This window comes from Spodoptera frugiperda, chromosome 25 (assembly GCF_023101765.2).
Source record: "Spodoptera frugiperda isolate SF20-4 chromosome 25, AGI-APGP_CSIRO_Sfru_2.0, whole genome shotgun sequence".
Taxonomy (NCBI): domain Eukaryota; kingdom Metazoa; phylum Arthropoda; class Insecta; order Lepidoptera; family Noctuidae; genus Spodoptera; species Spodoptera frugiperda.
This window is the reverse complement of record NC_064236.1, coordinates 15179284-15204667: the sequence shown is the minus strand read 5'-3', so window position 1 is coordinate 15204667 and position 25384 is coordinate 15179284. Positions and strand designations below refer to the sequence as shown.

Genomic DNA, 25384 nt, shown 5'->3' with positions numbered 1-25384 from the left:
CACAAGATTTTTTTTTTCAACAGGCTGAAATACAACCAATCGGAAGGTGTTCTAGTGGACCCGACGTTGGGGCCGCCAAACAAATGGAAATGGCACACATTAAACGACCCTCCAATCTTGGAGCACGTATTCTTAAACCCACAGCTTCAAATCCGTGATAATATAATCGAAGACATAGGAAAAACTGAGAGACCACTCGATTCCAACCCCGTTACAAGGAAAATTCACCCCGAAGTGTTAGCAATAGAACTAGAAAATTTCGTCAGAGAAAAAACGTCGAAACTAACGCACAAGTTTAAAAAGTTAGAGATTAGAATGAAGGCTATCAAACTGAATGAGCATTTTTCATTGAAAATTTTAGACCAAACGGCTATATATTTAATTTTTCGAGATGGTACGACTAGTTTGAAGTTGAATTTAGGTATGGTGTTGATAAGCGACGAGATTGTTGACACTGATACTGCGGAGTTGACGGACGTACAAACCCCGTACGACAGACTCCCCGCTAAGAGTCCAAGTGTGGAGGACATTCAACTTTTTTTAAAAACAGTCCATCTTCGCAATCAGACGTTATGCGCTACTCGTACTTAGCTTTCGCTCATTTGTTTATTTTCTTGTTTCTCCTGAGAATAAAGGTTATGTTTAATTGTTTTATAATAGAAGAGATATTAAGTATTTCATATTTCTTCTTGTGATAAGAAGGCAGGATTTATTAATTTATCTTTACAAATTAAGATGAAATTATAATATTATGTTCTTTTATAATAAGAATAAAGGTTATGTTTTATGTTTTTTATGATAGAAAAAAGATTATGTTTTTAATTTTCTTTTGTAGTAAGAAGAAAATGTATGTTTAAGTCTTTCACTGCCGATAGAAAATTGCTGAAGGCAAATCCTCTTTTTATAATATGGAAGCAGTTTGTTTATTTTTATATGAACAGAAATTGTGATATGCATTTAGTTTATTTTTATGATAAGCAGGTAGTTTATGTTTTTTGTTATAAGAGGAATGTTGACTAGGTTCAAGCCATACTAGGGGTGGGTCTGCGGATGGCCGCCCGACCAGGACCCCTTATGGCGCGTTGCCATCAGACCACCAAAGATGGGGCCCAGTAGGGCTGATGCCTGATCCGGAGCTGCGGACTTCTTAGTGAGTTTACCGGGGCTCCGCCTCGAAAAACAGGAGTAGGAGCGGGGTGGTTTTTAGTTAGTAAAAGTCTGACACTCCCTCTCGCCTCACTAAAAAGGACCTATTTATCACAAAATTTACAATAAATTCTTTTAAAAATCTAATCTACCATCAAACCAATGCAAGAAAGTCTATCGTGGTACATAAAATTGTAACAAAAATAATATTAAACAATTATTGTTTCATTAACAAAATCAACGCGAATCCTAAAAGCAAACATCAACAATCATATCTGTAAATGTAAAAAATTTAAATTTTAAAGATATTGTCACAGAATTCAAAAAATATTTGTTGTGCAAGTACAATATATTGCCGTTTAAATTGAAATAAAAATAACATCTTGGCCACTTATTACATTTATCACTACTAGGGTAAAATTAAAATAGTAGATAATTATTAATAATTTTCAATTATTCACTCTTACCGTAACATATATATTGATAATAGGAAATGTTATATTTTAAGTTAGTTTATTATTGCAATAAAAAGAAGGGTTAAGTTTAAATTTCTTATTATTATAAGAAGAAAAGTTATGTATTTTCGTTAAGTTTGAAATATTTTATTTCACCTATACTTTTGCTATAAACTATTTGAATTACATTCAACTATAATTGATTTATAATTATTTTAAGTAGTTTCGGATATATGTCTGCAAAAATATTCATTAGCTTACACAACTGCTAGGGCTGATGATGCAGTACAAGAGTGAAAAAGATGACACGATGGGGGTACATATTGCTATCTCTGTTTGGCGGTGGAATAATGACCACTGATGATTCCGCCAGGGACTTTGAATTAATTTGTGATCGACATGTGCAGCCTACAAAGGGCTTGTCTTCATTATATGGCAGGAGACTGGTGACTAATACAGACCAACGTTCCATGTCCCTTGATTACCCTCAGTCGGGTTATTCAATGCCAGTGACATGTTAGGCAAGGGAATTGTTTAGCTTTGTACCTCCGGTGCTATTTTTCAACCTATTGTGAATGTTTAGATTTTATTTTAAAATCTACATGGATTGGATGACAATAACATCATGTATGACTACGCTTTTTGTTCTGAAATGCATATAAAAATATTAATGCCTAGTCAGTTTCTTATTTAATCTTTATTGAGTTTAAATGGCAAATATATGTAGTTTGTGTGTGGTTCCATCTGAGATCAAATGTAATAAACTTATTTGAGGGTGTCCCGTTCAGAATGTTCTTCACGATTGTACAAAAAGCAAGTAGTTAATAAGATTAGTAAATGTAGACTTAGCAACCATGCAACAAATACGTACGAGTATTTTTTATCTTTATACTTTTATCTAAAGACATGCCAGTTCTATTGATACAAATCGACAATTAAGATAGTTCAAATTTAAAGTAAAAAACTAAAACTAGATTATCTAGAAGAAAAACAAATTATTGGGTTGTTAGGGAATTTCTAAATATACTTATTTAATATTTTTGGCACCTTTTGATTTAGGATTTGACAATAAATATACGGTAGTATGAAAGATATCGATATCCCATCCTTCTCTATCGGATCCATCCGCATTCTACCTACGAGTATTTAACCAGATCAATATAAAGTAAAACATGTTACTCTTTATTTTCGAAATGCTATTTTCTTTGCTATGTTTGCTACGAATAATGGAATTAAAGGGGTGTCTGGGTGCCGGGTGGATGGGGTCGCAGTGTCTGTTGGTTGCATGGAAACCAGTCCGGTTGGCAGGTGACTCATAAAGCTGGGAACAGAACAGCGTCACATAAAAATAAAAATTATTAAACGTCTCAATTCTTTGTGCAAGCAAGATGTATTTAACCAATTCTTTGTTCAGTCCTCATAAGATAAGTCTACATAGATCTCAGGAATATAAATAATTTTTTTATAGTATAAGCCGGTAAACAAACAGACGGATCACCGGACGGTTAGCAAGCCGCCGCCCATAGATACCCGAAACACCAGAGGCGTTACAAGTGCGGTGTCGGCCTTTTTGGGAGTTATGAAATTAAGGGTAGTTGGGAAAATTATGAATGGGGGTAATTGGGCCTCTGGTAACCTCACTCACATAGCGAAACACAACGCAAGAGTTGTTTCACGTCGGTTTTCTGTGAGGCCGTAGTATTACTCCGGTCAAGCCGGCCCGTTCGTGCCGGAGCATGGCTCACCCACACTTAGAAGGCTAGATTTACATAAAAATATTTACCTTAATATTTATTACTATGAACATTAAAATGATAAAACTGTGTTTTGGCATCAAATTATTTTTCTGCATTCGTTTTAATCTGAGGCGTAATGCATCTGTAACCACTTATCGTCTTTGCTCTAAAGAACAGTTTTGTGACTAAAAACACAAATATAATTGATGGGTATGTACAAATGAAATAGTTTATATTGTAAAACGAACGCAAGCAACTAATTAATAATAATTTACATCCATCTGTACCCAGCATTACAAACATGTGGCTAGATGTATGTACATTATGCCCAAGGTCTGCTTGTAATTTGGGGGAGCGCTTCGAAGTTCGGTGGTGTAAAGGATTAATAAATACAGTGGCCATCAGGTCAAGCTACACCAGTCTGTTAATCCATTTCATTACATTTTCGACTATGTACCAAAACAGTAAAGTCCAAAATCGATTAAATAAATTACAGAAAGGTGCAGCTTGATCTGCTGGCCACTGTATCGTCCAGTACTTACGCATGGGTAGACAATCAAGCAAGCAAAATCAGTGTAAACTGAACATTGAATGCGCGGAAAGATCATGCAAAGCGAGGGTCATGGTAAACTGGTTATGTGTGGCTCGATAAGTTGCCGTGTGTATAAAAAAAATAAATAAACCCATGGCTAGGGCAACACGTCATCTGCACTTTGGCAAAGGGGAACTTTAAAAAAAGGATGTTTCATGTTTCTCATGTACTAATTGTGTAATAATTAGACTAGAGTAACAGAATAGGTGATTTGAATTCTATTCTATTCTAAAAATGCTGTTTCTAAATATCACAATTATAATAGTGAGTTGCAAAGGGGAGTTTTCATTCCACATGAACTGTAAATATTGAAGCAAAACATGAGTACCTATCATACAGAATGAATAAAGTCAGCTAAGATGCACCGTTTGATTGATAAATTACATCGTTTTTATGACACAGTGGACAATAAGGACTTCAATGGCACTCCAATATCAAAGTACATCGTCATCGTCACTGTATGATTGTTCGCGAATGTACTGCTAACTCGAACATCACTTATTCAATTTACTTTCCACTTAAAGTACATATGTATGGTTATGATAGATTCTATTCGTTGGGTGGTCTCGTGTGAAATATGAATCGTACAATTGTCTCTGTTGTGTGATACTTTCTGGTATTGAGTAGTAGATTGTTTGCTATCTATACTATAATATTATAAAGCTGAAGAGTTTGTTTGATTGTTTGTTTGTTTGTTTGTTTGAACGCGCTAATCTCAGGAACTACTGGTCCGATTTGAATAATTATTTTTGTGTTGGATAGCGCATTTATTGAGGAAGGTTATAGGCTATAAATCATTACGCTACGATCAATAGGAACCGAGCAGAGCGGGTGAAACCTCGCGGAAGTAGCTAGTTTGTAAATAAGTAGATAACATATGGTGCAATGTAATTTATGAACATAGGGTAAGTGTGTTACCCGGAGCTATGGACTACCTAGCGAGTTACCGGGGCTCCATCTCGCATCATTCTAGGCGGAAAAAGTCATTGAATGATATGTGCCCCTTAAAAAAAAATCGTAAGTCCAGTATGTCGAGCCCATTAGTGACGTAACGAATGTTGGATTTTTCACATTCGCGAACGCGAATAGCTTATTGGGTAAATTCTTATTGGGAACTATGGGAACCCTATGTCTTAATAAGGCCTCAATAAAAACTAGTAAGTATTCAACTTCTTAATTATAATAAAATTTTGTCAATGCTTATAATAAATGTAATGAGATCTTATTAATTAATTTTGATCATTATAGATCAGGCTAAACGAGTTTCTCATCATGTAATACCCAAGTAACATCTTTGAAGTCATCGGTACCCCAGCATCAGTCAAACGAATGAGAATAACTTCTTGTTCTGTAGCCAATTTAGCGATCGACCTAGCTTTCGTGTAGTCGAACCACTCTTTAGATGGTGCGTACTTCTTTGGAAGTTATATCTGGCTGCAGCAGCCTACCGGGTAAAACAGGGTGCATAAAATTCGAAGGGTGAGTAGATACTATGAAGAATGTCCCGATATCCATTCACCCCTTTTCTGTATCTATTCACCCCGTTTACCCCTTTCTACCATTTTAACAGCGTTTTCCATCTTTTGCAAAATTCATTGGCTTTCTTTTTGACAGAAGCTGGTGATCCGTTTTCTATAAAATTACTGAAAAACAACTATGCCGTAATAAGGCCTACACGTTTTTTTTGTAGGCTTTATTATAATAATATATAGTTGAATAGAGTATAATAATATATTGAGCAACTACCTAATTAAAAGCTTTACTCTAGGAATTGTTTTACTACTAACAACGGCTACTCGCTATCAGTTTCTTAGATATCCTAAGACGCATTCTACTAAGTACTTAATTAATTAGTCTAAGTAATTAACTGAATATCTCTGTAATATTTTTATCAGGAATTGTTCTAAGAATTAGGTTTAAAATATGTATGTACTTGACAATTACAGTTTGCTGTAATAAACGTTAGTCTGTAACATGTAAATACACTATAATTAACAATTGTGAAAAAAAACACGTAATGCTTCCTTTTGCAGGTACCTAAACATTCGCTACTAACTGCCACAGCCAGAGACATTTAAGGAAATGTCTCTGGCTGCGGCATCGTTACTAAGTAGTAACGATTTAGTACCGAAAACAATAGCTAAGAACTGGGTTAAATAACCGTTAAATAGATAGAGTACGGCGGTAATTAACCTAGTTAGTTATGACACATTCAAAATACATAGATATATTATGTAATTTAACCACTCACTACAGATTCATTAAAAACGAAAACCTAACACAATCCACTCACTATAATAACAACAGCAACGAGCAATTATTAGAACCACGTGACGATACAATGTTTTTAATTTAAAGGGCAAACCTATGATCAAGTGCCTCTCGAGTAAAGTGATCGAGTAAATCAGTTGCATAGTTCATAATCATAATGCATGTGTTTATGTCTGCGAATTGCATACGACGTGTGGCGTGTGATTGCATTGACGTGAACCTGTTTACAACAAATATTGAGAAGATAACGCTGTTTATGGGATGTGTGTGGCATCTTAGATATTATTTATGATTTCATTAATGTCTCAAGTCCAGCCTTTGACTAAGGCTAATTAATTAACTAGCTTCCGCCCGCGATTCCGTCCGCGCGGATGTCAGTCTTCGCGTGGATGTTTATTTCTCCATTTCTCTGGTAATGACATCTTATAAATATGTATAGGACCGGCTAGGCCCATAATAATTAAGGAGATCCCTCTATTGAGATAGTTGGGTGTGTGCTGTTTAGCTCGCGTTAGCATGTAGCAGTAAATTACTGACAGTGACGAAAAGTTTGCAAAAATAAAAAAGTGATCGTGACAATGCGACAGAAAGTGAATTGAGAGCTTCAGCATATACAACATTAGTGAGCTCGTCCGGCGTCTATGGATAAAAACGAAAAATAAAAATTTATTTTCTACCCATTTTTCCAGGATAAAAAGTACCTATCCTATTTTATGCCCAGGATAATAAGGTATAACCAAGTTTTTATATTTATACCAAGTTTCATCGAAATCGAACCACTATTTTGGTTTGGTATCGATCCAGTAACACCCCTGCTATTTATTATTTCAATGCACAGAATTGACCCTTCTACAGATTTATTATACTATGTACTTATACCTATAATTATATAAATAATTTTATATTGAACTATAGCGTTTGATTTATGATCACTTTATGGGTAACAATCAATGCCACATATTGCATTGCCAGTTTTTTGGGCGGAAGGCGTGGAAGGGTGAATTGGTCTTCAGTAATTTCACTCGCTTGAAATCACTGATTTTGTGGCAATATCGGTAATTACATTATAAGGACACTGACAACGTGTCATTAATGGCGTAGGTAGATGCCATTTTGCCAGTTCCGTTGTTTTTTTTTTAATTAGGCATGCCTGTAATTGAGCATACGTATTACCTGATGGTAAGCAATCGCCGCCGCCCATGGACACTTGAAACACCAGAGGCTTTACAAGTGCGTTACCGGCTTTTTGGGAGTTAGGAATTTAAGGGTTGTTGTTCGGGAATGGGGATGGGGAAGATTGGGAAGGGGGAATTGGGCCTCCGGTAACCTCACTCACACAACGAAACACAACGCAAGCGTTGTTTCACGTCGGTTTTCTGTGAGGCCGTGGTATCACTCCGGTCGAGCTGGCCCATTCGTGCCGAAGCATGGCTCTACATTTATATGGAAGGTAGTACTTCAGAGCATCTACAATTCAATATTCATGCTGAATATGCTACATACTCTAAAATAATTACTTACAAAATTGCTTCAGTAGTTTCAAAATAAAACTTGAAACATACACTTATCTTTCACTGTTGAGTTTGAGTTTACTTTATTAAGTAATAAATCGGGTAAAAATGAGAATATGCGCGTATTAATGTTTGCGAGTGACGCTTATTGTATCACTCGTTACCTAATCAAGAACTGGTCAGTTTGTTGATTCACAAAAACACTGATTTCTATCTTCGATTACTTACATTTGGAACATTAGAGGGTTGTACAAAAACACGCCATGATTACCATAATTTATCAACGTGGTCCCACGTTGGGTGCCATTTGTTAGTCAATCAATAAGTCAATGTCGTGTGAGCATTGTCTATTTCAAGTTTATTAGATACCATCTTTGACCTGAAGAAAATTTAATTAATTATACACTAGGTTTTAGTGTCCAAAATTAGACTGCCATTCATTAAGTAAATTCGTTTGCTGACACAACTTGCCATTGGAGCATTGAATTTCATTAAATGAAAAGGTTATTTAATTATATTTTCCGCTTTTGACAAGTATGCTTCTAAGTTTTTAAAAGTTTGAAATCTCCCTCATGAATTGTCAGTAATTTCTCTCGTTCTCAAAATTGCAAAATGTTTACATAGCAAAAGAAGGTCGTAAACCTACTAACGAAAAGTACCAATGTGACTTTATCCAAGTTAAATGTACTTTCTTAGATTATTTAGACACCACTTACAAACAGTGAAAGAATATATCGTGAGGAAACCTGGGCTTATAATTTCTAAGTATAAGTTTGAAAACCCCAACCCACATTGAGCAAGCGTGGTGATTAATGCTCAAACATTATTCGTTTGAGTTCCTCAACTCATAAGTATCAATCCTCTTATAGACTGTTAATGTGATGTGTGTGATATAATATAGACAAACATTATTGTTTCCTTAACATTTAGCCACACAAATAAATACGCTAATATGTATAATGCTTTTAAGAACAAAACTCCACTACTACAATGCCAATTAAAATTAACAATTCGACAAATTCGACTTTTTCATAATAACATAAAATGTGGCTTGTATGCTTTTTATAATAAGTCTAATAGAGCAAATATAGCAAAACTTACATAAGATTCTCTGCAGCACCAGAGCAAAGAGCAGCCGTCATTGTAATCCCTTTCCTTGTAAGATCTCAAGGAATATAAATCCTCATAGCAAAGAGATCCAATACATTCCTTCGACAGAATATCTTTGAGTTGATGTACTGTGAAAATGGTTTACAAGGCTCTCAAGAAAATCTTCTATTTGAAACGCGACGCTTGTAAAGTATGCAGTATGTAAATGGCGAATATTATAGTATGTGCTATGCGCATTTTGTTGTTCAGTATTAGCATTGAATATTGAAAAATCGGGAAACAAGTATCGTATGTTGGAACTTAACACCCGTGCGAAACAGAGAGGTTTATATTGATTTGCAAAATTTGTGCCGTGATTTGTTACTTAAATTAGCCTATATAAAGAAATATCTCAACTTCAAGCCAAATTACTAACGACCTTTATAATTGATCTAAATCCAAGGCCTCTTCTCATACGGAGATGGTTTGGGCAATTAATCACGACGCTTGTTCAATGCGTATTTGCGTTACATAATTAGAAATTATATTTTCAGGTTTATATTTTCCTTTAAAATTTGTCAGCGGGGCTAAATCATATTAGAAACTTTAATAATCTTAGAAAAGATATTATATCTCGAATAGTCACATTGATACTTTGCCGTTGGTAGGCTTCGAAGACGCCCACTTGAGACACTCTCATGCTCGAAAAGTCTTGAACCGTAGGGTCACCATGACATTAAAATCGATAATAATCGATTTTTAGTTTAATGAAAGAAAATAAACATTGGAACCTTTCATTTTGATTCTTGTACACAAATACATTGTTCTAACTAAGTCATAAACCAAACGACATAATAAACTGAGAATAGAAGAGTAAAAGGCATATAAATGAGCTTATTACGCTATTGGTATTAATGGGACACAATACATATTCAATTCTCTTTGGTACAAAGTGAATATTGGTTGATGTCAGTAACATAATGAGAAGGTAGATTTGTAATATTTTCAGTATATGTACCATTCTGTGTGAAGAAAGCACTGCGAGGTAGAAGGACGTCAATAAGTAGGCCGCAGTAGACTAGAACTGTAATTTATTTGACCGAGACTATAATTTCTAAACCTGCAATTGGCAGAACTGCGACCTGAATATGTTTCATATTGTATTTCTGCATTCAGTATTGTTTGATACAAGTTTGAAAAGTAGGTTATGTGTAAAAATCTATATCAAAATACGAAAGTACTTTCAAATAAAACAACATTTTAAAATGGAATAATCACGAATTCACAGTAGTTAAGGAATTCATTCGTGTATTAATAGAATAATTACCCCTATTAGGTCTCCAAGATAGTACCCCCTCTTAGGTTTCCAAGATGGGGTATTCCAATCCCGTACGGCCTTTGAGTGTCTACCGCAGCCTTAGACCAATTCCCCGATTGATTGGATGTGGACGTTCATTAGAAAATTATCAACAGCGGGGATCTAGCTTTGAGGTCTTTGTGCTGGCAGCACATATCATGTCAATACTCTCGTCTTGTATTATAACGGCACCAATACCACTGAGTGACTGTTTGGCTGTGCATACACATCGAACTATATTAACCACCTTATCCTGGTCTTGGTTTATATGATTATTGCGTACATTTCACGATCAGTTTAAACTGGCTTTGTATAACCTGGTGTTTAGTGGAGTGTACCTGTGCTGCGGTATTGGAGACTACCCTCATGCCTTTGAGGCGAAGGAGACGCCACCGCATTGACATGCACTGCAATAAGTAATTAAGCCGACATTGCTGAGACGTATGTAGTATGTGCATAGTGTCGTCCGTATGTACGTTTGTAGGGAAGTTTGAACGGACTATGTGCTTAAAGGATATATAGCAATGTAAAGGATGTCGTGCTTTACCATACTTAGAACAGATCTAGAAGAATATAAAGGTGAAAGTTTTTACTTTAGTCACTTCTGTGAGGAAAACGTACGATGTTACGTTACATTTCGCTTGCAATATATTTTGTGGTATTTTATAAACCTATAAAAGTAAAAGACCTATAAGTGTGTAAACAATATTGTGTTTGTACAAATGAATCACAAACGTTAATATAATAAGCATGTTTAGTAGTTACGTGAAAGGATAGACTATAGGTATAATTAGTTATTGTTTCTATGAAATGAGACATGCGTTGTTATACCCCGTCCGCATATTCAAAACTGCAACTTGCTACGAAGAAATTCTAAATTATAGTTCAAACGATGCTTTAATTGTTCTTAGAATCCACCGGTCTTCGTTTGTGTATTTACATGCAATATTTATCTTTAGATATTTTAAGGTGAACCTTTAAAGGACCAAAAATGTGAAAGGGTTGTAAAGTCATGATAAACAAATAATAATTTGCACTATAGGGAATAAAGTTAACTTTATAATTCCACAATGTATACCTAAATTCGAAAATCTAAAATTAACTAATATATTCAATATTTCTGATTATTTTGATTTTATCTTAATCAAATATGTGTGATTGAACTACACAATATACATTTCTTTTGATGCGTTCATATTGTTGATTGCACGGTTGGTGCGGTGGCTGGGCGACCGGCTGCCGCGCAATATGCAACTCTTTATGTTTGTAAAAGCACCCACGACACAGGAAAAAGTCCTAGGCTGGTACATTGTTTTTTATTTTAAATAAAAAAGTATTTAAATAGCTAGCAACATACGTAGGCAAATAATTACTAAAACTTAACTAGAAAATGTCAAAGGCAATGCAAAGGTAACGTGCCATCATAATTTGAAATATCAAACAGAAAGTTTTAAAGTGAAACAGCGAGTTTCTTACGTTTGAGAATTTCTTTTTTAGTTTTTACCACCCGGCTTGCTGCAATTTAGCTAATTGCGATCTCCAATCTGAGGGTAATTACTCACCCTTCTGGCCTTTTTTCCTACAGGACTGGAGAGGAGGCTGGAAAAAATTAGGGGTGGCACTAACTCTTAACTTGATTGAGCTGAATGTTTGTTTAATATAAAAGTAAAGTTTTGTTAGAAAAACTTCTTCATAGGGTTGTTGCAACTGTTTGTTTACATGATGCTTCAAACATCAACAATCGGTATGGATCTTTTTTCTCAGGGGTTTAAACCAATACCCGCAAAGCTGGTAAAATTTATGGTCGTCCTGCGATCTGGCCGCTGAGATCAAGCGAATAGGACTCCTAGTTACGACAGAATACAAACAATAGTCAACAATGAATATTGATTTTGGAATCTATAATTTAACTCCAAAGCGGTTGGTCAGTAAAACCATAATTAAGTCATGAACACCTGCGGAGTGTAATTATTACTACAAGCTATTAATTTCTTCTGTTTCTGATAGGTTGATAATGCACGTGAACAAGTTTAATTATTCTTACCTTATCCGTGATTGTAATTAATTCTAGAATTCTGTAATGCATGTGTATATACTTATAATATATATATATATATATATATATATATATATATATATATATATATATATATATATATATATATATATATATATATATATAATATATATATATATATATATATATATGCAATATCGATTAGGTAAGCATAACTGTTTACATTAATACGCATTGTTTCCTTCGTCCACCATTTAGATGTTATTTTATCACTAAAATGTAACTCAATATTCTACACGATTTACACTCGAGAACCAAAAATAAAGATAATATTTACAAATACACAAATCAGTAAACACATAAGTGCCAATATTTGAATCAGTTCGCCGAGCGAGGAGAGGGTGTGCTCAAAGTTTGACATGCAATATTCTATTTGAGTTCATTTTGCAATAAGTGCATATTCATTACGTCTGTAGTTTGCAACGTTTCCGTGTAAATAAAGGGTGGTTAGTGTATGTACAGTCTGCACATATATTCAAGTTACTCTTAAGTGAATGTGAGTAGCAATACAAACCAGATCTGGTTCGTGGTGCGAAATAATGTAAAACTGTATTGAAATGTAACAATTGAAAAAAGCCAACAGTCAAATTAAGATTGATTCAGAGCAGACATTTTATTTGGCTACTGACACGACTAATGGTATTAAAAGATAATAATGTAGCTTCATTAAAAACCATATGATTTAAAGCCCTTTTAATTTGACGCGATCGATTCTTTTATGACGTTCGGCTTTCTGATTAGTTACACACGCAAACATTTCAAAAAATAACTCTCACTCAGCATAGGTACCAAATAATTGTGTAGACTGTACAAATGGTTTGCCAACTAGTACCGCGGCTTGTCAACATTTCATTTAAATTACCGCCACCTTGTGAAGACAAAGTTTTATCTTTCTGTTTGTTTGTTAGTATGTAATTGTAATATAAAGTGTCACTTTGTTGTAGCTGCTAATTTAAATGCCATTGTTTATGATGTTTAGTTCAATTTGTAGATTATAATTTTTAAAAGTAAGAATGGCTTCCTACATATAAACTATAAGTAAAACGAATTAGATTATCGGTCAGGTTTAGTGGAAAAAGTATTGAAGACATATTAATAAAACCGACTTCTATTGATGCGAATATATTTTATTCAAGAAAAGAGCACATTCCTTTTTAATAGGCCATCAACGCACCTGTGATTTCTAGTGCTGCGGGTTTCCATGGGCGGCGCTGATCGCTTACCATCAGGTGATTCGTCTTCTCGTTTGCCACCTATTCATTAAAAACGATAGGCGGATTGAACGTATCCGCTTCGTGGACCACCTATTGTTGGTGAAGGATGCAAGCAGCCGTCAAATGACGCAAGGTTGACAGTTACCCTTTGAGCACGATGAGACGGACATACGCTACGTAATATAAAATCCCCTAAAATATATAAAGAATAAAAATATTATCTGAAATATATACGAAATATAAAATTTAATTTAAAATAAGCCGATTTACAGAGAATCTGAGAACTTAATATAAAATATTATACTTAAGAGGAATGGTGAGTGTTTGTGGAATACGAGTAGTGAATGTTTTCCGGATTTAAGGATTTGGAAGAAAATATATTTTCTTTAAAGCTTGTATGTAATATCTATTTTTTTAGCTTAATGTTAATAATTGCCATTGCTTTGAGTACTTCGTATTATCGTGTCATCATGTCTGCCACAAGATGTTCACTGTTAAACAGTTTGGAAGTGACCTGCATACAGTGACTCCTACCAACCTTTATGTTGAGTATTATTGATTTATGAAATGGCATTAACTCATTATCCACTGGCTGACCCGGCAAACTTTGTATCACCTCAATATTATTTTTCTTACCTTATAAACCTTCCCTGGACTTCAACAAATAATTTAAGACCAATATTAGCCAAATCGGACCGGCCAGTTGTAGTGAGCAGGCTAACGAACAGCAATTCATTTTATTTATAAGTAGAAGATAATACATGAGTTTAAAGTTTATAGTTCCAGAAGATATGCAATATAGAAATTCACAGCAGTCGAATAAATAAAAAGTAATATTTATCAAATTCTCTATAACCGTATTTCGTTTACATCGTACAAGAAGCTTTAACTGTACGCAGGGTATTTCAAAGAGTTGCTGTAAAGACCTTATTTTTGAGTGCATTCGTGTAATCTGGCTTATGTCTGTTTATTGTGTCATGTCTATAGAAATACAAGTTGTAGGAAACTTATAAAAGCATTAGTATTTTCGTTGGAAAATGATTTAATTTAATTTTGCACAATTACAATATTTTAGAAATCTATTTCAAAATTCATGTAAGAGGATTTAAAGCTTGAGGGTTTCATATTCACCCAGAGATTTTTATTTAGGTGTATCTACTGTTTATAGCGTGTAATATCTTTTGGAAAACTTAGTTATTATGGGACGAAGTGTTAACTTTCTTCTAAGCAGAAATAAGAATTACCTAGATGTTTTACAATAATTTACTTACGAATGATGAAATTAATGTTCTTAATAGTTAATTCTCTTTTAAGTTTAGTTATAACTTATATACAGTTAAATTTGAAACTTATACTATAATATGTTAGACTGGACGTACGGTGTCCACGTCCAGCATAAGCTGACATTGCAATACGTAGTTTTATAATACAAGAAGAGCTCAATTAATAATGGCAGTTTAAGCGAAACGGGTCGATGTATACTTATTTTCGTGAATGTTCTTTTATAATTTTAATTACGAGTAAGTACTTCAAATAAAAATAAATAAATCTTGAATTAGGATTAGATTATAGCACAATTTTTAGCACAGGTTGGAAATCTTTTCCAATATTTGTAAACATTTATGAAATATAAAGAAAATTGAACTACTATTATAAATTACTTAGGTACGGTACTACAATAAGAATTCTCCTCCTACGCTACGTAGCAGTTGCTACGCCGTAGTCTTTTCGTAGCAAGTTTTTAGAACCTTCAATATAATACTCAATACATTCACTTTCATAGCAAACATAGCAAAAACTGTCTGTATTTGCTATGATTAACATCAATTGAGTTCCATAATGGTAGTATTAAAGATGAATACAAAACCTATCGTCATATTATTCAAATATTAATGACTAAAATTTAGTCATTAATATATTATTCAAATATTAATGACTAAAATTTAGTCATTAATATTTGAATAATATGACGATAGGTTTTGTATAATCTATACATATAATAAAATCGTAGAAAAGTGCTGTCTGTACATTGAAAATAAAAATAAAAAAAATAGCAGGGGTTATTGTTATGTCGATGTCGAACCCAAAAATGTAATTAACTTTTTTTTTGTCTGTTTGTCTGTTTGTCTGTTTGTCTGTTTGTCTGTTTGTCTGTTCGTCTGTGCGCGCTAATCTCAGAAACGGCTGATCCGAGTTGGATGCGGTTTTCACGAATATATTGTGGGATGCTTAAATTTACATTTAGTGTTTGTTTCATGTCAATCGGTTCATAAATAAAAAAGTTATGTCAAATTAAAGAATCACGTCAAACATTCTATGCTTATACCATTAATCTCCGCAACTATTTGACGGATTTGGTTGAAATTTGGTACAGATATAGTTTAGAACCTTAGAAAGGACATAGATATATTTTTATCTCAAAAATAAAAAAATAAAAATAAGAAATAAATTATTTATAAATAATTCTATGTCGATCGTTACACGACTTCGGTTCATGTTATTGTTTTAATTTATCGAAAAAAAGTAAATAAATAGTAAAAAGGTATGAAAAAAATAATATCAATATAATAAAACATTTAGTACAAAGAAAATGCTATAACGGAGTATAGATAATTCTATGTCGATCGTTACACGACTTCGGTTCATGTTATTGTTTTAATTCATCGAAAAAAAGTAAATAAATAGTAAAAAGGTATGAAAAAAATAATATCAATATAATTAAACTTTTAGTACAAAGAAAATGCCCGAACGGAGTATAAATAAATACAGTAGAACTCCAATTATCCGAGTTAATGGGGACCGGGACCCATTCGGATAATCAAATATTCGGATAATCGGATTTTTTCAAAAAAATTGCCATTGAAGAGAATAAAAGCTACGTTTTGATATTGCACTATTTTTTTATTGAATTAAATTGCGGGGAAGTCAGCGTAGGCACAACGGCAAGTTAAGACAAGTCAAGTCAAGACTTGACAAACACTGGCTTCGCGGGGGGGGGGAGAATAATAGCGCACTTAGACTTTTTTTGTCAATTTTTGTGATTCGGATAATCGGCGATTCGGATAGTCGGAGTTCGGATAATTGGAGTTCTACTGTAATTCAAGTTGTCTTTATCCTCGATAGATGGCGTTGGGATCGAAATAGATCGCGCTATGGTTTCGTTACATTCATTTGGTTGGGTATCGGCCGAGCGCTTCGGTACTATCGTAGAAAAAGTGTATATCAGTCGTATGATTATTTGTCTGTAGTGGTCCTGCTGTTTCGTATATTCTAAATTGGTTTCGTTGTATTTGTCAATTAATAAGTTTGTTTGTTGGGTTTTCCTGGTTTTTTGGTTAAACTATTTAACGTAGGTTTAGTTTGATATCGATTATTAGTAGTTACTGTAGTTAGTTTTTTTAATAAAATTGTAAGGCTAATTTTTTTTTAATTAGATTAGATTTAAGTCGTTCCTTTTAAATTATTTAGTTTAAGCTTGGTTATTATAGCATAGAGGATAGGTTGTAATATAGTTTCTTTTTTAATTGTTATAAATTCGTAATTCGTAGCTTTCTTTAGTTTTAAGTTAGTTTAAGTCCGTTTTTAAACTATTTTTTCAATGCCCTAAGTGAGTATACATCTATTAAATTCAAACGCAGAGCTCATTATGTTGATTTTTGAAGAGTTCCCTGGAATATCTTCCACATCTCATTTTTGAAGAGATCCCGCGAGATCGGGAACTATGTGGTTAAAACCAAAAATTTGCCGGAAGTCACTATTCCACGCGAACGAAGTCGCGGGCAAAAGCTAGTATACTATAAAGTTTATATACTATAAAGTTTAACATTCAATATAAAACTTCAGTTTCTAAGATTGACTAGCTGGCTTTAGAAGTTGCTTCCAAACTGCAACTTCTTAAGACTATTTGCTCACATGAAAATGTATTAAAAAACTTGTTTACTTAGATTTTTTGTTTAAACAAGGTAAATACTAACCATCTGTCGTACTTAGAGTCATTTAATGGTTACTCAATCCAGTCCGTAGCAACTGTTTTCGGAACAAAATCGTTACTAAGAAATAGTTAAGTCTCTGATGTTTCTGAGTACGCCAATACCCAGCTTTATTGAAAATTAATTTAAATCATTATACTATACCCAAAAGTCGTTCGGTGCTCTCAGAGTTCAATTTAATAATGCGTTCAGGGTGCTGATGGGGCTGCGGCGATTCTGTAGTGCGTCAGGGATGTTTGCTGAACATCGCGTCGACTGCTTTTACACTACGATGCGTAAAAGATGTGCCTCCCTGGTGCGTAGAGTGCGTGGCAGCGCCAACAGCATCCTTAGCATGATCGCTAGTCGTCTGGATTGCAGTTACATCAGTCACTGCAGCGCCATTTGTCATGGGGTGGCGCGGCGGTGATTGTTGTATTTACTTTACTTATTTTTCTTTTATAATTTGTTTCTGTATATTACTAACACTAGTCTATAAGAAAATTGTTACTAACTAAATGGACACCATGGTCTGAATTAAATAAATGATTATGATTATGATTATGTATTCAAAATCAATTTGCTTCCAACATCTCTTGTATGGCCTAATGAAGCAGCATATGCACATTGCAAAAGTTCCATAATCGTGAAATATTTCGTATTAGCTTAAGCTCATGGTTTCGGTCGTGCTACCTTAAAAACTGCAAAAAGTCCCATGTAAAACTTCACTCCCTTTAAGGGGTTTGGGGCTGATTAAGAAAAAAAATAATGCACGACTTTTTTGTTTGTTACAAATAGTCTTAGTATAAAGTTTTAGCATTCTACCAACCTTGAAATTTGCAGAATGATCCGTATAATTTTCGAAATTCTAAACCCTTGTGGGAAGTTTGTAAAAAGAAAACAAAGAGTATGACACACTCCAAACGGCCTGTCCTCGCCAAAGACGGACAAACAAACACATACACCTTATCACTTACGATATTTGTATGGATTTGGCAATATTATTGAAGCTGTATTGAAATACCCAAAGCGAATGCATTATTTTGAATATCCAATGGGTCGTGAATGTGATTTAATTAAGCGTCAGTTTGCATTACAGGTGTAACCATATGTCTGTGTTTGATTTGATTAAATATGCAGTTTCAATTACAGCTGTGGGTTCTATTGTATAAGTATTGATTTAAATTAGCTTCTCCCATCGGCTTGCGGCCTGTAGGATTAAAAGTATCCTATATCACCCGAATCAGTTCAAATCACATTGCTATCTGTATATCAAATATCAAAAAAATCCGTTCAGTAGTTAACAGATAGTTTTTATTTTTTTAGTATCTAATCTCCACTGAAATTCTTCAATGCAGGGAGATACATATTGCCCGACCACCACAGATGGGGCCCAGCAGGGCTGATGCCCGATCCGGAGCTGCAGACAACGTAAAAGGTTACCGGGGCTCGGCTCGACAAACAGGAGTAGGAACGGGGTGGTTTTTAGTCAGTAAGAGTCTGACATTCCCTCTCGCCTTGCCCTGGCGAGAGAAGTAATTGGATGATTTTCCCATTGGAAAAAAAAATCATCGAAGTCAGTTCAAACCGGACAGGATTTGAAACATAATATAACCTTGCTTCTTGCGGGTTTTTTGGGAAGCTGTGAGTGACCTCATCAAAAAATATCTTTTTAGAATAGCTAGGTCTAAAATAATATGGTGCCTACGTCTGTATAAAGTCAACCGAATTCGTTATATTTGTTTACTTATCTAATCCTGAGACATGATTTATGTAGTGTTTGTATGGTAATCATATTAATGGGGTACTGTTAATACATACAGTATTAGATGAAATGTGAATTATTTATTAGCAAGATTGAATTTAGGCTTGTATTAGACTAGGCCTTTTAACCTATAGTTTGCGACCAGTAAAGACATGAGCGAGACATGATGTGTTTTCTATTATCTAAATACTAGCACAAATATATTGACTTACACGCAGAACAGATAAAAGATGACATAAATTGCATTAAAAGATTAATAAAAAATCGACGACTATGTCTCAAAAATTAAGTTCTTCTCTGTTAATTAGCCATCTGTAGTTTTAACAAGGCCGGAGTTTACTGTTGCCTAATGTGTGCCAGTCAGAGTTATTTTCCATTCATAATTCGAACTTGTTCGAGGCTAATGATGCTTATAATGAAGAACTTTTTGGTTGGGAATTGTTCATAGTTTCGTATTTCGAGTTTACGAAACTTGAGCTGTTTTTTATACAAAAGTTGGTGGGTCGAAGTCTGAATAAAAAGTAAAACATGTCTTTCCGACGACCAGTTGAGAAAAAAATAATTAATTGGAGAATTCCTAATGTCTAACTTTGGGAGTATTCAATACTGGTTTGAATGGAGTTTTATACTAAATGTTGATGAAACTAATTTCAATTGATTACTTTAGGTATAGAAAACATTTGGTTGCGTGGTGATCCTGTGTTGTAAAAGTCACATGAGTGTCCAGTTAACAAAGAGGAGTTTAAATTTTATGTTTACCTTTTTATATGCAGTTCGTGTTTTCGGTGGTGAGTTTAAACGATACAGCCGTATCTATAAAGACAGGGATTGTAATTATGTATAATTAGCGACCCACAGCTTTGACTAGGTATTAATAGAGTAACAAGAAATAGGTTTTTAATACAGTATTTTAAGAAATAAAAGAACATACAACTGTAATTGAAAAATAAAATTTTGAATTGGTATACGTCAGCTGCTGAGTCAAGTGAAAAATATCTTAGGAATTACTTTACTTCTGCGAACATTCCTTCCTTTGGGGAAATATCCATCATAAATGCAAAGCTCTATAACCTATCTTATTTAGAAGCCAGATATTAGTTCCTCAGACTTACCAACTTTGAAGTAAGATATCTAGTTTCTTGAAAATTCTATTTATTTATTTTAGTTTTAGATGCTCCGCCGTGTCCATTACATCTGGAAAGTTTACAGAAGATGAATAAGCATTTCCCTGTACATTTGAGCAAAGTTTTGCTTTAAGTTTTAGTAGTTATTCGAGTTTATTTTATGAACTGAAGTTCTATTTCAAAATGGATATATTTTCTCTTTATGCAGTATTCCTCAAAGGTAGAACTTATTCTTAACATTTTTGTTATTCATAGCACCTATAGCTAACTTAATACTCATAGCTATTAGATTTTATATTTTAGCGTAAGAGAGCCATGTTTCGGCACGAATGGGTCGGCGCGATACGAAATACCACGGCGTCACAGGAAACCGACGTGAAACAACGCTTGCGTTATATTTCGTTGTGTAAGTGAGGTTACCGGAGGCCCGATTACCCTTCTTACCTAATCTTCTCAATTCCCGATTTCCCAACAACTCTTAAATCCTTGTACATAATTGTAACGCCTCTGACTTCTGTTTGTTTACCGGCTTATACCATGAAAAAAAAAAACATCAATCAGTGGCGCAAACTATTGTTTTCAGTGTGTCAGGGGGAAGGCTTAAGAGGGGAGCATTTGTTAAGCAGTGGTTGTTTTCTGGCTAATGATGATAAGGTATGATTATAGCACTTGTATTTTATTAAAGAAGCCACAAGAAACACGTAAATTGCAGGTTTGTAAACCGCACACGGCACGCTGCGCCACGTCGCCGCCACCACATCTCGCTTCAAGGTGTAAGCTAGTAGTCACCAAGATTAACATATAACATAATTGAAGTATTATTACTGCCTGATGAATATGTTGTTTCTATGATTACAAGTGTACAGGCGGTATCGTTGCACTATTTTCTTAATGAATGCCATTGACAACAATAACAATAATTTAGTTGGACTAGCTTTGTAGACGTGTGTATAAGTGTGCGCCAGCCATGCTTCGGCACGAATGGGCCCGCTCGATCGAAGTGATACCACGGCCTCACCGAAAACCAACGTGAAACAACGGTTGCGTTGTGTGAGTGAGGTTACCGAAGCCCCAATTCCCCCCTTCCCAATTCCCGATTCCCTAACAACCCTTAAATTCCTGACCCCCAAAAGGCCGGCAACACAAATGTAACGTCTCTGGTATTTCAAGTGTCCATGGGCGGCGGCGATTGCTTACAATGTGAGAGACGTGTTCAATAAAAATAAAGCCTTGGTAAAAAGTTAGGAAAAAATGGAAAGTAAAAGTAAGACCACGTCAGCTATGCCTATAACTAATATTTATGGATTCTACTTTCGTTTGAGTGGCAGTCAAATATAACTCGAGACACACCTACTTCTGTAGTATTCATATTAAGTACTAACTTTGACGTCACAAAGAAAAGTAAACTCACTCGTAAAACACGGTTTCCTGGTTATTTCAATAATTGATTGTCTTTATCGAATCAATAGTGGCCTTGTAAGTAGTTTATGCTCTATTTATTTGTAATTATAGTTGGGGTTATTAAAAACTAATTGTTGTCACTTGAATATGTATGGTGGGCTGCCTCTATGAATTAGACTTGGTTTAATTTGTGTCCACTGTAATTGAACTTAAACCTTATTTTGTTACTCTTTCGATTATTTTGTGTTTAATTGATAACTAAAAACATATCCTTCTATTGAGAGTAATTAATTAACTTCTTTAATTCAAATCTATACACTTACAAACGTAAACTATACGAGGAAAGCTCTACTAGTTTCAAGTTACACAGGGACTCATGATCAGTATGTTTGGCGATACGATGCCGCGTATCCAACAGTCATATCAATACTGTCGTGCTTTTCTAAAGTCTTTGAGTCCTTAATCTGTCCAATATTGACTAAGATTACTAAGTCACATATTAATATAGCACAACATGGTTTTCAAGTGGGTAAATCGGTGGACACAAACTTAATCTCTTACATTACGCCAATATTTGAAAGTGTCGATAGCGGCCAGCAAACTGACTCTGTCTATACCGATTTTGCCAGTGCATTTGACCGAGTTGATCACCAGATCCTCATTGGGAAGCTGCGGACTCAGTATGGGGTCTGTGGAACTATGCTAGGTTGGTTCGAGTCTTATCTTGTTGATCGTGAGTATGCTGTGGTAGTTAATGGTCACGAATCCAGGAGTTATCTCGCCAGCTCCGGTGTTCCACAAGGCTCCCATTTGGGTCCGGTACTGTTCCTATTGTTTATCAACGACATTGTTAAGGAAGTACACAACTTTAATTGTTCCCTTTTTGCCGATGATATGAAAATATCGCGACAAATAAACTCAAAAGTTGATATGGAGTTGATGCAAGCTGATCTCGACCGCATTTATATGTGGTGTATTAGAAATAATATGAAGTTGAATGCGGGAAAATGCCAACATATCCGCTTCACTAGAAAGAAAAAAATCACACCAACTCAATTCCATATTAATAATGTTGTAATAGATGTCACGCGAGTAGTACGGGACTTGGGGGTAATCTTGGACTCTGAACTTAGTTTCATACCACATTACGATAGCACAGTCAAAAGATCTGCTAAAATGTTGGGCTTCATCTTGCGGAATACCAGGGATTTTAAAAGTATTTCATCAAAAATATTACTTTATAATTCATTAGTTCGTAGCATACTTGAATTTGGTAGCGTTATTTGGAATCCTCAGTATGCTGTACACACGCAACGGATTGAGTCAATCCAACGGTCTTTCACCCGACATCTAGCGTACATTAGTCCTGGAATCAGTGCCAGATGCCCCTACAATGATAGATTGTCACACTTCAGGATGAAAACCCTCCAGCGGAGGCGACAAATGTTGGATTTAGTTTTCCTTCAAAAAGTCGTTAAGAACTCTGCTCTATGCTATGGTTTCTTGGATCGCATAGGGATATCTGTTCCAAGACCAAATGCCAGGAGAATATGTCAGTCCTTCTTTAGTGTCCCCAGATCTAGAACAAACTTGGGATCGCGTGCCCCTGTGGTTAGATTAACATCCACATACAACCAGTTTTGGCGATTATACGATCTGGACATTTATCACGACCGACCCACACTTTTCCGATCCAAAATAATAAAAAAAAATATGAATAATGTTCCAATTTAATTATTATGTTATGTTTTGTTTTGTTACTTGCCTTTAATTTTATATTAATTTTATAATTTTCCTGTTTTTATGTTAATTTAAAATATTTTTTAATTTTATAGTTCCTATTAGACTTAAGTACAAAATATTGTTAATTGCATTGTATTTATATTATTATTTAATTTTATGACATCTAACTGTGTTAATTTTATGAATGTGGTGCATGTCTGTAATTGGCATAAGCACATGATCTTGTGTCTTCATCTTGTCTTACTTTAATGCTGGTGTTTATTCTGTTGACGTGCCTTATAATAATAAATAAATAAATAAATAAATAAACAGTCTATAAGTCATAATATATGAGTACACCGAATTAGCACTGCTCTAACCCAAAAATTAACTCGTCATATAAATCGTATGTTGTATGATCTATTTCATAACGTCAATAAAAAAAATGCCGACGGCGAGTGGCCAGCACGCGGTCGTCTTGTGTTGCAATAGAGGCGCCCGCGCGCTTCAAGTGTACGGGCCACCTCCTTATTACTCGCCACAATTCCAAACGACACCGTGCCGGAGTCAAGCCGGCGCCGTATTTTTTGACTTTAAAAGTAAAAAAAAACACGGCTTCTCCACTATAATTTTCTCTAAAAGTCACGTATATTTCAATAATTAATTTAAACACTTTTCCCATGCCAATTGTGGTACATGTTAATAAACTAATTAAGCATTCACTAGCGAGTGACCCGCTATAATGTCCACACAGGTCATGTTGACATGTTTGTAACACAAGTTACATTTTTATACAATTTGACATGATATACATTAATATCATTCGATATTTTTTTTTTTACATATTATTTTTAAAATTGTTAGTTTGAGGACCGTGCGAGAGTTTGCCTAGTCATTTCACTTTTAGTTAATTATATTCTGACAGTGTGAGCATTTGTGTGGCCTACCCAAATGTTCTTTTGGTTGGTATTGTTCGTCGGATCATTCAGCAACAGCCGTCAGCTGAGCTAATTGTAAACTGACACATGCGTGCTGCCATCTGAACAGGTCCGCTCAAACTGCTGTGGTACTTTCCTCAAAAGACCACTACAGAATAAACTTGCACGGTTCTCCGACATCTCTAATTGATTTTGTCTGGACTTTAAAAGAGACTATGACCTCTGAGTTTGTTTCGGCATTTCTTCTCAGAGTAGTCGGATAGGAAATGCCGGCCTCATCTAGCTATTTGAAATATTGACGTGTAAAAGTGTTATTTTATAATCTATTTACAGAAATAAATATCATTTATCATTTATCATTTATTTACTAGTGACTAATTCTGAGATCACAATGCAGACTGCTAAAATCCGGAGTGCTAAAATCGATAACAGTCCTATGGTTATCTATTGTTTGCATTAACCCTCTGATAAGTGTGAAGCTTCGTTAGGGTTGCATGTGGCGTGAGGAAGGTGCGGACTGGGAAGAGCGTGGGCGCGCGCGTTGATGCAAGTGCAAAGGGTTTATAGCTTTGTGATAAATGTCATACGTTTCATAGTAAGTTTTCTCTTAAGTATCGTTTTAAAAGTGTTTATATAGTTTTTCAATTCAATCCTAATTATAAATAAATACTTAAATTCACACTTATTTTTTTGCCTCGTATTAATTATCAGTTGGTAATCAAAATAAATAAGCATGTTACTACCACTTCGTCTTTTTATCTTTATCCTATTAGCACAAATCTAAATAGAGTTATTAATAAAATTGTTATACCTTGACGAAACATTCACAAAATAATAATAATTCCTTTTTTACAATTTCTTTATATTACCTTCATAATCTTATAGTTACCGAGTAAACAGTCTCACTTGTTCAATGCAGGTTCATCTTTCCACTAGTTTCCCAGACTTTATGTCAACTTGTATTTCAGTGCTTTCATTTAAAGTCATTGCTCATAAACTTGTAACTGACAACGCCTAG

At 34.6% G+C, this 25384-nt stretch overlaps 1 protein-coding gene and 1 long non-coding RNA gene across 3 annotated transcripts in view; one reads left to right on the top strand and one right to left on the bottom strand.

Annotated features, from left to right (window-relative positions):
• The window catches only part of LOC118266597 (band 7 protein AGAP004871), a 135304-nt gene that overhangs the window by 92304 nt on the left and 17616 nt on the right, over positions 1-25384 (bottom strand). The window lies entirely within an intron of this gene.
• Positions 24162-25384, top strand: part of LOC126912343 (uncharacterized) — a 62051-nt gene continuing 60828 nt past the window's right edge. The window contains exon 1 of the long non-coding RNA XR_007706977.1: positions 24162-24475. This is a non-coding gene — a long non-coding RNA (uncharacterized LOC126912343). The remainder of the gene's footprint in view (positions 24476-25384) is intronic.